This window comes from Talpa occidentalis, unplaced genomic scaffold (assembly GCF_014898055.3).
Source record: "Talpa occidentalis isolate TD23 unplaced genomic scaffold, MPIMG_talOcc4v2.1 talOcc4.4, whole genome shotgun sequence".
NCBI lineage: Eukaryota > Metazoa > Chordata > Mammalia > Eulipotyphla > Talpidae > Talpa > Talpa occidentalis.
Window position 1 is genome coordinate 136,348,231 of NW_023604295.1, and position 14,205 is coordinate 136,362,435.

A 14,205-nucleotide genomic window follows, 5' to 3' on the forward strand; every position below is an offset into this window, starting at 1 on the left:
TCCCTTGAATTCAGAAGTTTCCCCAGGGCATTCCTTCCAGGTGCACATTTTTTTTTTAATATTTCTGATTCGGATTAGAAGCAACATTCAGATCTGAAAGACTCAATTTTTTCAATTTATAAAATTTTCTTTTAATAACTTATACTATAGTTATTCCATTGTTTATCCATTTTTTTCTGTATAAGAATTACTACCTAGATTTCAGTGTGCTTTGCCCAGTTCCTCAGAATTTCTCTCAGACTATATTATTATCTTCAAAGTGTTAGCCTTCCAGTTCAACTAAATAACTAAATTGAAAGTAGGAAAGTAATCATTCAGTCCCTCGGTGAGTCTAATCATTTTTCCCAGCCATCACTTTAATTTCAAAAATAGTTTTACTCTTTAGTTGCTCCTTCCTTATATGTCAGTAACGGACCCTTTGAAATATCATGGTGAATAATGGTTGTTATTTTTTATATTCTGCTCTAATTTCCAACTCATTCTGTTCAGTAGAAGACTTGCTCTCTGATTTCTCATCTCTGTCCAAATCTTCCAAGCTGCTAGTTTACATCATTTATTGCTGGATTTTTTTTGGGGGGAAGGAGGAGGTGAAAGGATTGAGGCAGTAAAGAAAAGGCTAAGAAATTTATTGCACTCACAGGTGAGGTTCGCCGACCCCCATGGGGGTCGGAGAAGTCTCACCCATTGGGAGATAGGGCAAGCTTTCATAGGGCAGGGTCTGGCCTTGGAGGGAGGTAGAGAATTCGGAGTCTAAGTTGCTTTTCAAAGAAGTTTTTTCTCTGGGAACTGGTTGTTCTTTCAACGCTGCTTATCAGGGCCCTTGCAAACCAGGCAGAGTCAGCTCCCAAGATGCAGGTGGCGGCAGTTTCAAGTTCCCCTCCCCCCTGCTCTGAACCCCATCTCTGCCCGGGCCTCTACCTTACAGAGGGGAGGGGGGTATTCTCTGCTTATATTTCTAAATAATGATCTAGACCAGTGTTAACTCAAAATGTGGCACAGCCGACCTCTCCTGTCTCAGCCCAGACTCCCCTCAGCAGGGTATTTCGGTAGATCTGCCTGTTCTGCTCCCTATTCTGTCTCTGTTGGAACCTCTCACACGCGCACCCCCACATCTGGCCTACACTCCAGTTCTTCTCTGCAAAAATAAATAAAATCTTAAAAAAATAATGCACTCCTTGGTCCTTCACCAGCAGCTTAAATGCTAAAATTGTACCCCGTTTTCATAGTAAATCTTAATCAGAATCTCTGATGTGAGACCAAGGAAGTATTTTTACACGCCTCCAGTGATAGAAGTTCTTGCATTCATAGGAATAACAGTGACTTGTGTATTGAAATGGATTCATAGTTCACATGCACTTCAAAGTTTGAGCAGCACTGGGAGTGGCCCTTGAGAACCGGCCCTGTTAGAGAGCCCAGCAGGAATTGTGGAAGCAGCTCCTGCCTTCCAGCGATACCCACCCCTGTATACCAGCAGGCATGTGAGGACCTTATAGCAGACACAAATAGCAAATGGTTGACTCTAACCCAAATATTCTGCTTCATTTTCAAACCTTGCCCCACCAAGTTGAGCCTGGAGGAAGAGGAATCCCTTGCTGTGTGAATTTCAACCCTTTTATTCCTCCTTTCTAGACTCTCACCATCATGCCCACACCTGCTTTCCTCCATCACTTCATGGAGGCCAGTAGAGAGAATTCTGGGGGAATCTTGTCCAATTAAAGTTCTACCTACCAATATGAACCAGAAAAAGAATTCTAGAAGATCAGAATAATAAAGAGATTCGAGGCTGGGATGGCTATTTGTATGTTTTGTTTTGTTTTCCCCTCCAGGTGTGTTGTCTCAGCCTGAAGTTAACTGATCCCTACATCTTTTCCTCGAGGCCCCATGGTCTCTGTTAGGAGCTCCCTGCAACAAATTATCTGTAATTACTACATAGTCTGAGCCATGGAGACCCGTGATAAAGTCTGTGTCCATTGTTATATTCATTTTCTGTGGCTCCTGTAACAATTATGAATGTATCTGTTTAGAACACCCATTTTTTAGTCTCCCAGCACATGGGCCAGAATCCTGGCACAGGCAGTGCTCTGCTCTGGGTTTCAGAAGTGGTGGGTAGGTGTGTTCTTTTCTGGCCTTTGGTGGTGAATCCACTTTCAAGCTCAAGCCATTTGTCAGCAGAGCTCAGTTGCATGTGACAGCAGATCTCCTGTGCTTGCTGGCTGTCCACAGAGGGTCATTCTCAGTTGGCTGGGAACCACCTCCATCCAGCTCCCAGTCCAGCAACAGTGAGCTAAAGCTTTATCATACTTTGAGTCCTCCTGTTCCTCTTCCACAGCATTTCTCTGATCAACTCTTCTACTTTTTTTTTAAGATTTATTTATTTATGCATACAAGAAGTGGGGTGTAGGCCAGAGGTACAGGGGGGTGAGAGGATTCACCAGAGACAGAGTGGGGAGCAGAACAGGCAGATCTACTGAAATACACTGCTGAGGGGAGCAGTGGGAGAGTCAGGAGAGGTCTGCTGCACCATGTGGGTCAGCCCTCTGGCCAGGGATGGAACTCATGTTGCAGTAGCTGCCAGTAGCTTGATAGCGCTGTGTCTTTAACCCCTGAGCCACCTAGGAGGCCCCCCAACTCCTCTACTTTTAACAGTGCTTGTGATTATAAGAACTCACTCAGATCTTCTGGAATCATTTCCCTTTTTCTAGGTCAGCTGATTTGGTAACACTAATTCCACCTGCAAAGTCCCTTCACAGCAGTACCTGGATTAGCATTGACTGCATAACCGTGGGGCAGGAATCTTTGAGAGGCAGCTTTAGAAATCTGCCAGCCGCAGCTGCTCAAATGTAAGCCATTTGCAACAAGAATCTGCAAATCCTTATTTTGACCTAATTCAACCCCAACACTCAGTCCTTCTGCTTATCACTTGGAGGATTTCATGACTCCCTCAGGAAGCATTTTCTCTTACTTCTCAGGAACCCCCTCCTTGGCCAGTGCTAAATTATGTAGTGCGAATCACTCATCAGCATTCCCCCCATGAAAACACAGTTGCTTCCTTCGAAATGGAAAATGACTCAGAGATTGCTGCTGATGACAGTCTTCCTCTTGCCCGAGTCTTAACTGTGGATTTGTTGTTGTTGTTGTTCTAATGTGTCTTCCATCAGAAAAATGGGATTTGACGAGTTAAGTGTGCTCAGTTCAGTATCTAGAGATCAGGAGGAAAGTGTGGTTCTTGAATATTATCATCATTGATGTTTCACGGCACTAGAATCCTCACTAGGAATTTGAATGAAATGGAATTGAATGAATTCTACTTTAAAAAAATGAATTGAAAATGACAGTTCACAAGAATCAAGAGCTAAATTTAAAATGGCAGAGGTTATATAAATCGTATAGAATTTGCTAACCCTTTAATGAGAAAGGCTCACAACACTGAAGTCTCAAACAGTTTTTCAGAACACTAAAGAAAAGTCACGTAATTTGAGAGTGTCATCACTGAGAGTCCTGGAAAGAGAAAGATCAGCAGCCAACATGGATTTAGGCCATGAAGAGGTTTAATTTAAGAGCTGAGAGCAAAATCAGAGTCCTTTCATAATTATTATTAGGAGACTGGATACACTCGCTCTCTGGCAGAGCCTTGGTACATAATGAAAAGAGCATTTCTCTCCTGCTTGGCTTATTTTCTTCCTAATCAGCAGCAGTAGTTCAAATTAGCTATCGGCCTCTCTCAACCATAAAAGCCTTTTTTCTCTCTCAATATTAGCATAACTTCCCATCGAAAGTAACAGGAAAAGCCCCCACTCAAAGGTTATCTCCTTCCTTGAATATGACCCCACATTAAGGGGTTTGTCACATGATTCAAAGGGAAGTGAAAACTACCTGAGGAAAGAGAAACAGCCAGGTTCCCACTTCTAACAGCCCAGCGCCATACGGATGAGGTTCAGGGAGCTGAGGAGACTGAAGTTCAGCCAACAGAGGACTGAAGTCCTGGACTTGAGTGCTCTTAAACCCAGAAAGTGGTTCAAAAACAGGATATTCTTTTAGGGGGGAAAGCAATGGTATATCACTTTGGTTCTGTAACATAGATGTCAAATGTTAAGATATTTTGACTTTAAATCCGTCACTTGTGGGTTGGATTGTCTGTTGCTAATTTGACACCATTAGCAGCACCCTATGTGGTGTGAAAGTTGAATTTCACAAGAGAAAATCTAAGCATTGTGCTCACTGGTCTTTACTTCACTTAACCTCTGTAGTTTCATAAATGTGGCTCACGGCCATGAGCTTAGCTTCTCTGTTATTCAAACATTTTTCTAATTTTGGCTGCTTGCGTTAGCCCTGAGAAGAGTGGCAATTCTGAGCCCTCAGTTAGCAAACCTGCACAAGATATGTTCTTGTTAGCCAAGGAAGTCTCAGCTGTCAATCATGGTTCTGGCAGGCACCCTGAAATACTTATGTTCCTGAAAGTAACGAAAAAGTAAAATATTGTCATTGTAATGAGGTTTTAATGTGTCTTGAGTTTGGAGCTTGCAGAGAGACCTGGTTCAAATCCTGACTCTGGAGCTCACTGGTTTAAGACTGAATGCACAAAACTCCAAATAACAGTTTTATAATAAATAAGGAGAAATTATCTTATTATTCAGGTTTGTCATAGGAATTACAGGCAATATCTCTACAATACCTAGCTTGGCAGGGGCCTCCCTGATGGCCTATAGATTAAGTCTCAGCACTGTCATTTCTGAGTTCAATCCCCGGCCAGGGAGCTGCCCCACATATGGCACAGCAGACCTCTCCTGTCTCGCCCACTGCTCCCCTCAGCAATGTATTTCAGTAAATCCATCTGTTCTGCTCTCTACTCTGTTTCTGGTGAATCCTCTCACACCCCCATACCTCTGGCCTACACCCCAGCTTTTCTACACATACACAAAAAAAAATCTAGCTTGGCAGATAATAAGTACTAAAAGAGAAAAAATGGCAGTTTAGATTTTATTATTATCACATTTCTCATATTAATTTCAAAATATCTGTGAGGATGAAAGCTGATCAGATATTTTTCTTGCCTTTAGCTGATGACAAGGGAGGCAAAAATGTTATTATGGACTGTTAGTGTTATTGTCTGGAGGTATTTTTAGACATCAGAAGCATGCTCAGCTATTAAAAAAAAATGAACTCTTGCCTTTTGTGACAATATGGATTGAACTGGATGGGATTATGTTAAGTGAAATATGCCAGAAAGAAAAGGACAAATACCAGATGGTTTCACTCAATTGTGGAATGTAGAGAAACAAATAAAAGGTCAGAGAATTTGAGCATTCTCAAATTGGATTCCTTAAGAGCAATTAAAGTTTAAAATCTAGGGGTCTCCCTGATGATGCAGGGATTAAAGTCTCAGCACTCTGAAGCTATCCCCAGCCACTGCCCCATGAGTTCAATCCCCAGCCAGGGAGCTGACCCACATGGTGCAGCAGATCTCTCCTGTCTCACCCGCTGCTCCCCTCAGCAGTGTATTTCAGTGGATCTACCTGTTCTGCTCCCCACTCTGTCTCTGGTGAATCCTCTCACACCCCCACCTCTGATATACACCCCAGTTCTTATATGCATAAATAAATAAATTTTAAAAAATGTTTAAAATCTAAAGGCTTCCGAGGCTACCAGAAGAAGGTGGGAGGCAGAGAGCAAAATGTGGAAGGAGCCCAATGGACTATAGTAAAGGACTATGGGTACCTTGGTGGTGTGTATGGTAACATACATCTTGAAGAGGTGTGAGCCCATACCTCACCTGTATACAGTGGTATAAACCTATGTTACCTCAATTAAAAAAAAATATATTTTTTAAAAAACCATTCTGCTGAATTTTATTTTAACGTAATATAGCAAACTTTAAAATTGTATGTTGGAAATTTTGTGCCTGTCACTCATTCCTAACTTATTCAATTCTTGCCTATTATTTAATGCTAACCTGCATAATAATACTGTGACCAATATAGTACTTTCTCTAACCAAAATATTCTAGAATTACCCCAGATAATAATCTAAATGTATGTTTCTGTATAAATATACTCTAAGGAAACAAACAGAGGGCTCTCTGGGATGGTCGGCCACCAGGGCCTGGGAGGGTAGATGTTCATGATTGGGAAGGCTAGATAAAGTTGAAGAAACTTCTAGTGGAAGTTTGAGTTTGGTTTGGATTTATCTGCAGACATATCTTTCTGTTATGGCCACATTAAGTTGTTAAGGATTTCTAGAATGTTGGAGGAACTTAGGAGATCATGTCATTCAAATAACAAGCACTTTACAGACTGGAAAAACAAACCAAAACTGGAGTCCAGAAAGGTTATGTATGTGACTCAAGACCACACACTTAATAAATGGCAGGTATCCCAATTACTATTGTTTCTATCCCACAAATCTTCACTGAGATTTGAGTCATCAACATATACAGGGCGCTCACTCATACTGGCCACAGGCAAACAGGAAGATGTCTAGTGCCCTGAGGGGGTCCCCCGTTCTAGTTTCTCCATATTTGGTATCATCCCTGAACCCTCGAAGCACGCACATCCAGAAAGTAGGAAAAGCATCCTCAGATTGGATTCCTTAAGAGCAGTTAAAGTTTAAAATCTAAAGCTAACTCCTCAGTTATGAGAAAGCAAGAGAAAATGAAAAAAATTTAGATGTTGCCTGAAGTAATGTGTTAAATATGAAAGTATATGATAGTTTGTGACCCAGAAAAATGTATAATTTGCTTAGCCCAGGAGGCTCATTTTAAGTTAAAATTATGTCATGGTCTAATGCTTTTAAATTAAACTTTTACTACTTAGCCATGTAAAGTATTTGATTTTTGAAAAGACTTTATAATCAAGTAATTAACAAAAGAATACAAGGACATTTATAAAATGGAGAGACTAAGAGGGAAACAGCCAACTTTAATTCCTTTCCAATTGGGAGATATTTTTCCAGTCTTATTTTACATTATATACTTCTCTCTTTGGGAGAGGAAAAAATAACTTCTCGTGCTTGTACCTGCAGGGAAAAAATTCATGAAGCAACACATAATGGTTGCAGCAATAAATATTTGTTGCTCTAAGGATGTGAAAATACAAGCGTCTGCAATCACAGCCTTCCCACAGCCAAATGGGCACCAGTCTCCCTGGCTTGCAGCGCCATCTCCCAGAAAGCTGAATCCTCCTGTATTTCAGTCCCAAGCAAACTGAGCAAGTAATTTCCTACTTGGTTCTGCTTTATTATATAAAACACAAAGCATGTCTTTAAAAATATGGGTTATTCATATATTATCCTAACAGGCACTGTTCTCCATATGACTCATAAAATTGATGGACACCCCTCAGATGAAACAGGATGAGGTGGCTGCCTCCTGCATTTCACACATCCACACACATTTCTCTTTTATAACTTCGGTTGCTTTCCGATTTCTCCTGAGAGATTTCTCTCTGAGCAACTGCTTAAAATTGAGTCATAAAGATCTGCTTGCATCAAAAATAGGCTCTCAAATGTGACCCTTCATTTCCAAGTTATAAAATAGGAAGGAACATGTGGGGGTCCTCTAAGGCTTCTCAGTTTAAGGGGACAGGATTTAATAGGTACTATTGACTATACCAAATGCAACGTGTGTGCTTCCATCAGAGTCCTGTGCTTGCTCTGCTTCAGGGTGCAATTAAAGACCTGAAATGCTAAACATAATCTGTGCAAGCTTGGTTAGGTTCCCAGGATCAACTTGTTATTTTCTTGGCATTATTCACCTGCTCTAGCTAATTAAGTTTTCTATCCCTTAAAAAACCAGATATTTCTCACAAGTAACTAAAAAAGAAAATGTGTCCAAGTTCACTGCTTTTAGAAACTGACCTGCTAATCAGAAGAGACGCATTTTCTACACTCATGTTTAATGACTAGTTCAATGTATGCTCATTACCCTGCACATATTAAGGATTACTTAGGGTTAACAGTAGAATATTTTCATAGGTGGAGACTTGTGACTCTATTGGCCTCTGACCTGGTTTGGCACGTCTTGATTTTTAATAGGACTTATTACTTTTCCTGACACTAAGTTTTTGTTGTTGTTGTTAAAGACATCTTCACCTTGGAGAAAGGTGGTTGGGGAGAGGGAGAAGTACCTTTAGCATGTCATTTTAACAGCTGCACACTGTGCCTCCACTCTGCTCAAAACACTGAGCTTAATGATGTGGGGAGCAGCAGGTCCCAGCCCTGTCCTCCTAGAATTTAGGGTTCAGGCATGGTTGCCCAATGCACATAAGCACTGGGACAGGAAAGTAGAATGAAATAGAAGTGGAGCCGAAGAATTGTGGAAAGACAGATGAGAGAGGGAACAGTCCTCATTTAATGGTAAGATCTTTTTCTCAAAAAGGAGGAAATAGAATTTTGAAGGGTAGGAAAGATTTCACCATCAGAGGATGACAATTCTGGCTGGGAACGCAGCTGGAGAAAATGCATTGGGAAGGGAAAGTTTAGAGCATTTGGGGCCAGTTAGTAAGTGCAACCAGTCCTCACACAGACATTTTCAATCTTTTAATGCTAGATCCTTAGGCAGTTTCCAGAAAATAGCCTGTTCCCAAGTGGGGTCACAACTAGGGGCCCATTTGGCACTGGCTGTGATTTTGTTATTTCCAGAGTGGACCAACTCTAGGGCAGAGGGTCTAGAGCAGCCAGAGCTCAGGGGTACAATGAAGGTAGAGGGACATTTCCTTCTAAGATAAAACCTCTCTTCTTTTGCCCATTTGTTAGTCTTTGAAAGAATATCCATTCATTTGTAAAGATCATTTTTATTCCACCATCTTCTTCTCCAAATGTTGGGAGCAATCACTGACATAAACACTATCTCAACCTTTTCTTGCTCTGCTTCAGTTTATTGGTGGGCATGGAGAAGGGTCTCGCTCTTCGCTCTTGAGTATTCATCTGTGATAACACGTTTCTCCTTCGCAGTCAACTGAGTTCATTATTTCTGAGAGGGATCTTCATTCTTGTGTCTGATGGGGATAGTCTCTCACACATGATTTAATGATCTGAAACAAAGGACAGCAAATGTTTTTAGTAAATAGCCAGAGGGTAAAAATTGAGGCTTTGTAGACCAAATGCTCTGCTGCAGCTACTTGTTACTCTGCTTTTGTAACACAAAACACAGCCATAACAATATGAAATAAATGAATATTGTGTTCCAATTAAACTTCAGTTATGGACACTGAAATCTGAATTTTGATCATTTATCACATGGCATGAAATACTACTCATTCTTATATATTTCAGTGACTTAAAAATGTAAAATTCACTCTAAATTTGTGGTTTAGAGGGACAGAAATTGGCTTGCAAACCAGAGCTTGCTGGTCGCTCGTCTGAAATGTTAACAGGGTGGACCCAGTGCACATGGCGTCACTAAGGGGTTACCTACTTTTCTGGATACTCTCTGTGAGTATGTGATTTGTGTCTGTCATTAGACACTGACCTGGATGCTACTAATTATTCCTTCTGAAAATGGTTTGTTATTTAATTTTTATAGATAGTAAAAGCACTAAAATAGAATAGTTAACAATATGGCATTGTACACTTTAAATTTGTTAAGAGAGAGTAGAACTTAAGTGGTCTTACCACACAGTAATTATGTGAAGTGATGGAATTTGTGTGTGTGTGTGTGTGTGTGTGTAGAACTGGGGTGTAGGCCAGAGGTTATGGAGTGAGAGGATTCACCAGAGAGATAGATCAGGGAGCAGAACAGGCAGATCTACTGAAATACACTGCTTGAGGGGAGCAGTGGGCAAGACAGGGGAGGTCTGTTGTGCCTTGTGGATCAGCAACCTGGCCAGGGATCAAACTTGGACAGCAGAGGTGATGATGCTGAGACTTAACCCCTAGGCCACCAGGGAGGCCCCCTGATGGATGTAACTAACTTGACATAGTGATCATTTCACAGTGTGTATATACATCAAATTATCTTACTGTACACCTCAAATATTTAATTATCTGTCAATTAGACCTCAGTAAAACTGGAGGAAAAAAAACAACAGAGAGAGTTAAGGAATTTGCCCAAAATTAAAGAATTTTTGAGTGGCAGGTGCAAGATTCAAATCTATTTGCTTTTTGTATACCAGTTCTCTTGAGAACAAAATATGACTTCTATGAGTTCTACCAATAATTTCCCCCCTATTTTCACTCAGACATAACTATAATTACTTTCCCCCCTCATTTTTAGTGCTTATAAAATTCTTATCTAATTATATTTTTCCACTATAACTGTATATTGACATTTTAATCATCACAGTATGTGAGATAAAAGAATCAATAGCATACTTTATTAATTAAATTCTTAAAATCTACACTAAATTGGGATAATAATAATAGTAATGCAAAAGTTTTTGAGCCAAGCTCCAGAAAGGAATTCATTTTTTTTCTCTTTTTTTATTATTTTTTATCTTACATTGTTGTAGTCCTCATAGTTCTCCCACCACCATATCATCCATGAACCATCATATTTTGTGTTCTTCCCTCTCCTGTTTTGATCCCTCTTCCTCCCCCTCCCTTGCTGTGCACCTTAGGTCTATGGTCAGCTTGCTGGTTTTGTCTTTTTCTTGACCTTTTGCTTGATTTCTCTATATTCCACATATCAGTGAGACCATCTGATATTTATCTTTAGGAAAGGAATTAATTAAATAGGTTTTAATGTCTTCAGTTTTTAATCTGCTATATGCCTATGAAATGAATACTAGTATTATCTCCATTTATAGATGAAAAACTGATTATGAAGATGCTACACTGCTTAAGATTCCACAGGTAGTGACAGAGCCAGAACACAGGTGATCTGACCCCAAGACTACATTTTGTTAAGCTAATAAGATAAAATACTAGCAATAATAATAAAAGAAAAGAGGAGAGGAGAGGAAGAAAGAAAGGTAGCAAAGGAAGGAGAAAAAAACCTTTAACAGTCCCTGTGGGCACACGTGATTTATAATATCCTAGCTTTTAATCAATTCTGAATTTAGGGATCACTCATTTCTTTTGTCTTCTATGCGTCTCCCTTTTGCCCTCTGTTAACTGAGTCCATGAGGCTGGATGATCTCCATGATCTTCTATTTCCATATCTATGATCCAATTTAAAAAAAAAAAAAACTTTCCCCTTCTCTTCTCCTTACTGACAGAAAAGCACTTCTGAGACCTCAAACTTTATTAGATAAGGCCTCTTTGATTATTTAAAATCCGTACTAGTTAAGTACAATCAAAGACTGTCAAAACAGATATTTTATGTCTAGCATGGATTGAAATGCAGGATTCCCTGTAGAATGCACGGGTTACAAAATAGTAATCAGTTGAGACAAAGATTCAAGATGAGTAAATGAATTTCACTGCAGAATTATAATCAGCCATGGCTAAGCCCTTTTCCAAGAGTCAAAACAGAATGAAAGAGACCCTGGGCATGTAGACACAGAAAAAGATTCCTCTTATTGACAGGTACTCTAACCTCGCTCCCACCTCAGCAGCTGTCTTTTCTGATTGAAGAGACCCTAGGGTGTCCTTTTCCCAGGTTCTGAATGGAGGCTTGCCTTCTGCCAATATCACTCACAGAGGCTAATGGCAGGTAATCAAGGAGAATTAATCAATTGTTAATGCCTGGTAAATAATAGAACCTAAGTCAGTTTGTTCTTTTTTCTGTTTAAAGAGTAAACAGTGTTCTTGTAGTCTCTGTCATTCTTTGTGGCATTTTTACTCATTTCACTCTATTGAAAATCAGATTTTATTGATGGAATGGACAGGGCAAAATAACTACTTTGACAAATGTTTTATATGGCTTCATTAAAGATGAATTGAAAACAAATAGTGAAGAATATACAAAATAGTCTCTCTCTCTCTCTGTGTGTGTGTATTACATGAGATACACACATACACACACACATGTGTATATATATGTATATATACACACACTGTTCATTTCTGGACAGTATTTGATTTCTCCCCTCAGGTATAGTCTCCATATCCTCCTACCACAACAGCACCCTGGACCCATCACCACAATTCCTTGTGCTCTTTCCTCTCCTGTTTTGAATCCACTCCCTCCTCTCCCCCTGCTATGTGCTGCAGATCTATGGTCAGCTTGCAAGTTTTGTCTTTTCCCTGACCCTTTGTTCAGGAAAGTTTGTTCAATTTCTCTATATTCCACATATAAGTGAAACCCTCCAATAATTATCTTTTTTCTTCTGACTTATTTCTGTTAGCATAATCCCTTCCAGTCCATCCATGTTGCTGCAAATGGCATGAGTTTATCTTTTTGATTGCTGAGTAGTATGCCATTGTGTACATGTACCACATCTTCTTGATCTAGTCATCTCTATAAAACTAGTATCTTAAGGATGTTTAATATATACGTGAAAGTCTATGTATCTACAAGACTTAACAATGTCCTGTAAATAATAAATTGTAATTTAACATAGTAAAATAATTTATGTTACAATATTTTATGATTTATAAATCACTTTCATGAATAAAAATGTATTCCTTAGGTCAAGGATTTGTGAATATACAGTCATGTGTCACTTAGTGATGGTGCTATGTTCTGAGAAGCGCCTTGCTAGACAATTCTGTAATCGTGTGAGCATCATGATGGCCAGTACAGCCTCCAGCACACCTGGGCTGGATGGTCACCTGTCAGGCCCAGCATCAAAAGTTCAGCCCACTGTTGACCCTCACCAAAATGCCTTTAAGTGATGCATGACTATATTACTCTACTATAATAATTAAGAGGAGTAAAATTTAGGATATTGTCATTATCAGAAGGACACATAGCTATCAGCGTTCAGAACAAGGAGCTATCTGGGACGGTGTGGGTGGCCAGGCTTTATCAGGCCAGCGTTCTTTCCATTAGCCCATAGCTGCCTCACAGGGAAGGAGAATAAAGCAAGAACACCCAGACCTCTGAACCTCCCATACTTTCAGAATCACTGTGTCTAATCTACCTTAGAGTATCTCTGGATCCAGGAAAATCTGGGGCATGTTATGTTGCTTTCTCCATGTTTCTATATACAGTATTCAATATACAGTATTTCCTCAGTAAAAACTTCCCCTCTGCTAATGTCCTGAAAGGAATGATGGGACAATCATAAAATTCCACAAAACTGAAACTTTCAGAACAAATGAACACAAGCTCGTGTGAGAAAGGGGAGAAAATGGAGTAAGGGAGGAGATACAATAATGGGGAGGCAGTCAACACTTGGTGGACATAAATATAGATTCACAACCAGATAAAGTGAGGTAGATGGACCATAAGAAATGCTACATAAACTCATGACAGACAGATGTATTCTGTTTAATTATTTAAGATATTGAAAAAAAAAAGCCTTATTTTAGATAACTTAAATGCAGTTGCATGAGAATGGTAACATTAATAAGATGGAGTTGTCTTAAGAAGATGGTGTATTTCATTAAATTCTTTGGTGTAATAGATTTTCAATAGAGAATAGATTCTCAATAGAAAGTGGTATCATTTGCAATAAACCAGTGGAACTGAATAAGCATAAAATCAAAGTGACTTTATATGGAATAGTAAAATCAAGGGTAAGCTTTAAAAAGTATGGCACCTAGCAGAAATTTTGTAAAGGAATTTGGACTAGGGTTTTTAAATAAAATACAAGGTGCCCACTTAAATTTGAAATATAGATAAACAATTTTTGGTATAATTATATCCCAAATTTTGTGTCACGTATTTTTATTTGCTAAATCTGGTTATGCTGTGTTGAAACATTAGCGTAAGGATGTGCCGACAGGAGCCAGTCTTGCCAATAGGGCCATGAGTGGGCTGAGCAAATACTTTCTCCACATGCAGAAAAACCATTTTTGATGGTTTCATAATCATGTCATTTAACATAATTTTAACCTGATCCATTCCATGAAGTTTTGCTAATAGAGATTTTAGTTTGGTGTCCTACCTGAACGTGTTCAGAGAAGAAAATTATAAGGAAAAAAACTTGACACCTTGTCATGCAGCTGCTGCACAGTGGGGCTGACATTCACATTGTACCACTCGTAATTCTTACACCTCACCCATCTGATAGATAGCTCTAACCCATTATGCAGATGAAGATAATGAAGTTCACAGAGCAAGTTGATCCCCCCAAGTATGAACAGGGATATGAACTCGTCTCACTAGCTCAGCTTCCATTGGAAATCTCAGGGTGTCTCAAATATTCTGGCCAGAGAGAGACT

At 39.6% G+C, this 14,205-nt stretch overlaps 1 protein-coding gene across 1 annotated transcript in view; it reads left to right on the forward strand.

Moving 5' to 3' along the window:
• GALNTL6 (polypeptide N-acetylgalactosaminyltransferase like 6) overlaps positions 1-14,205 on the forward strand; it is an 884,110-nt gene that overhangs the window by 613,497 nt on the left and 256,408 nt on the right. The gene's annotated exons all lie outside the window — the stretch shown is intronic.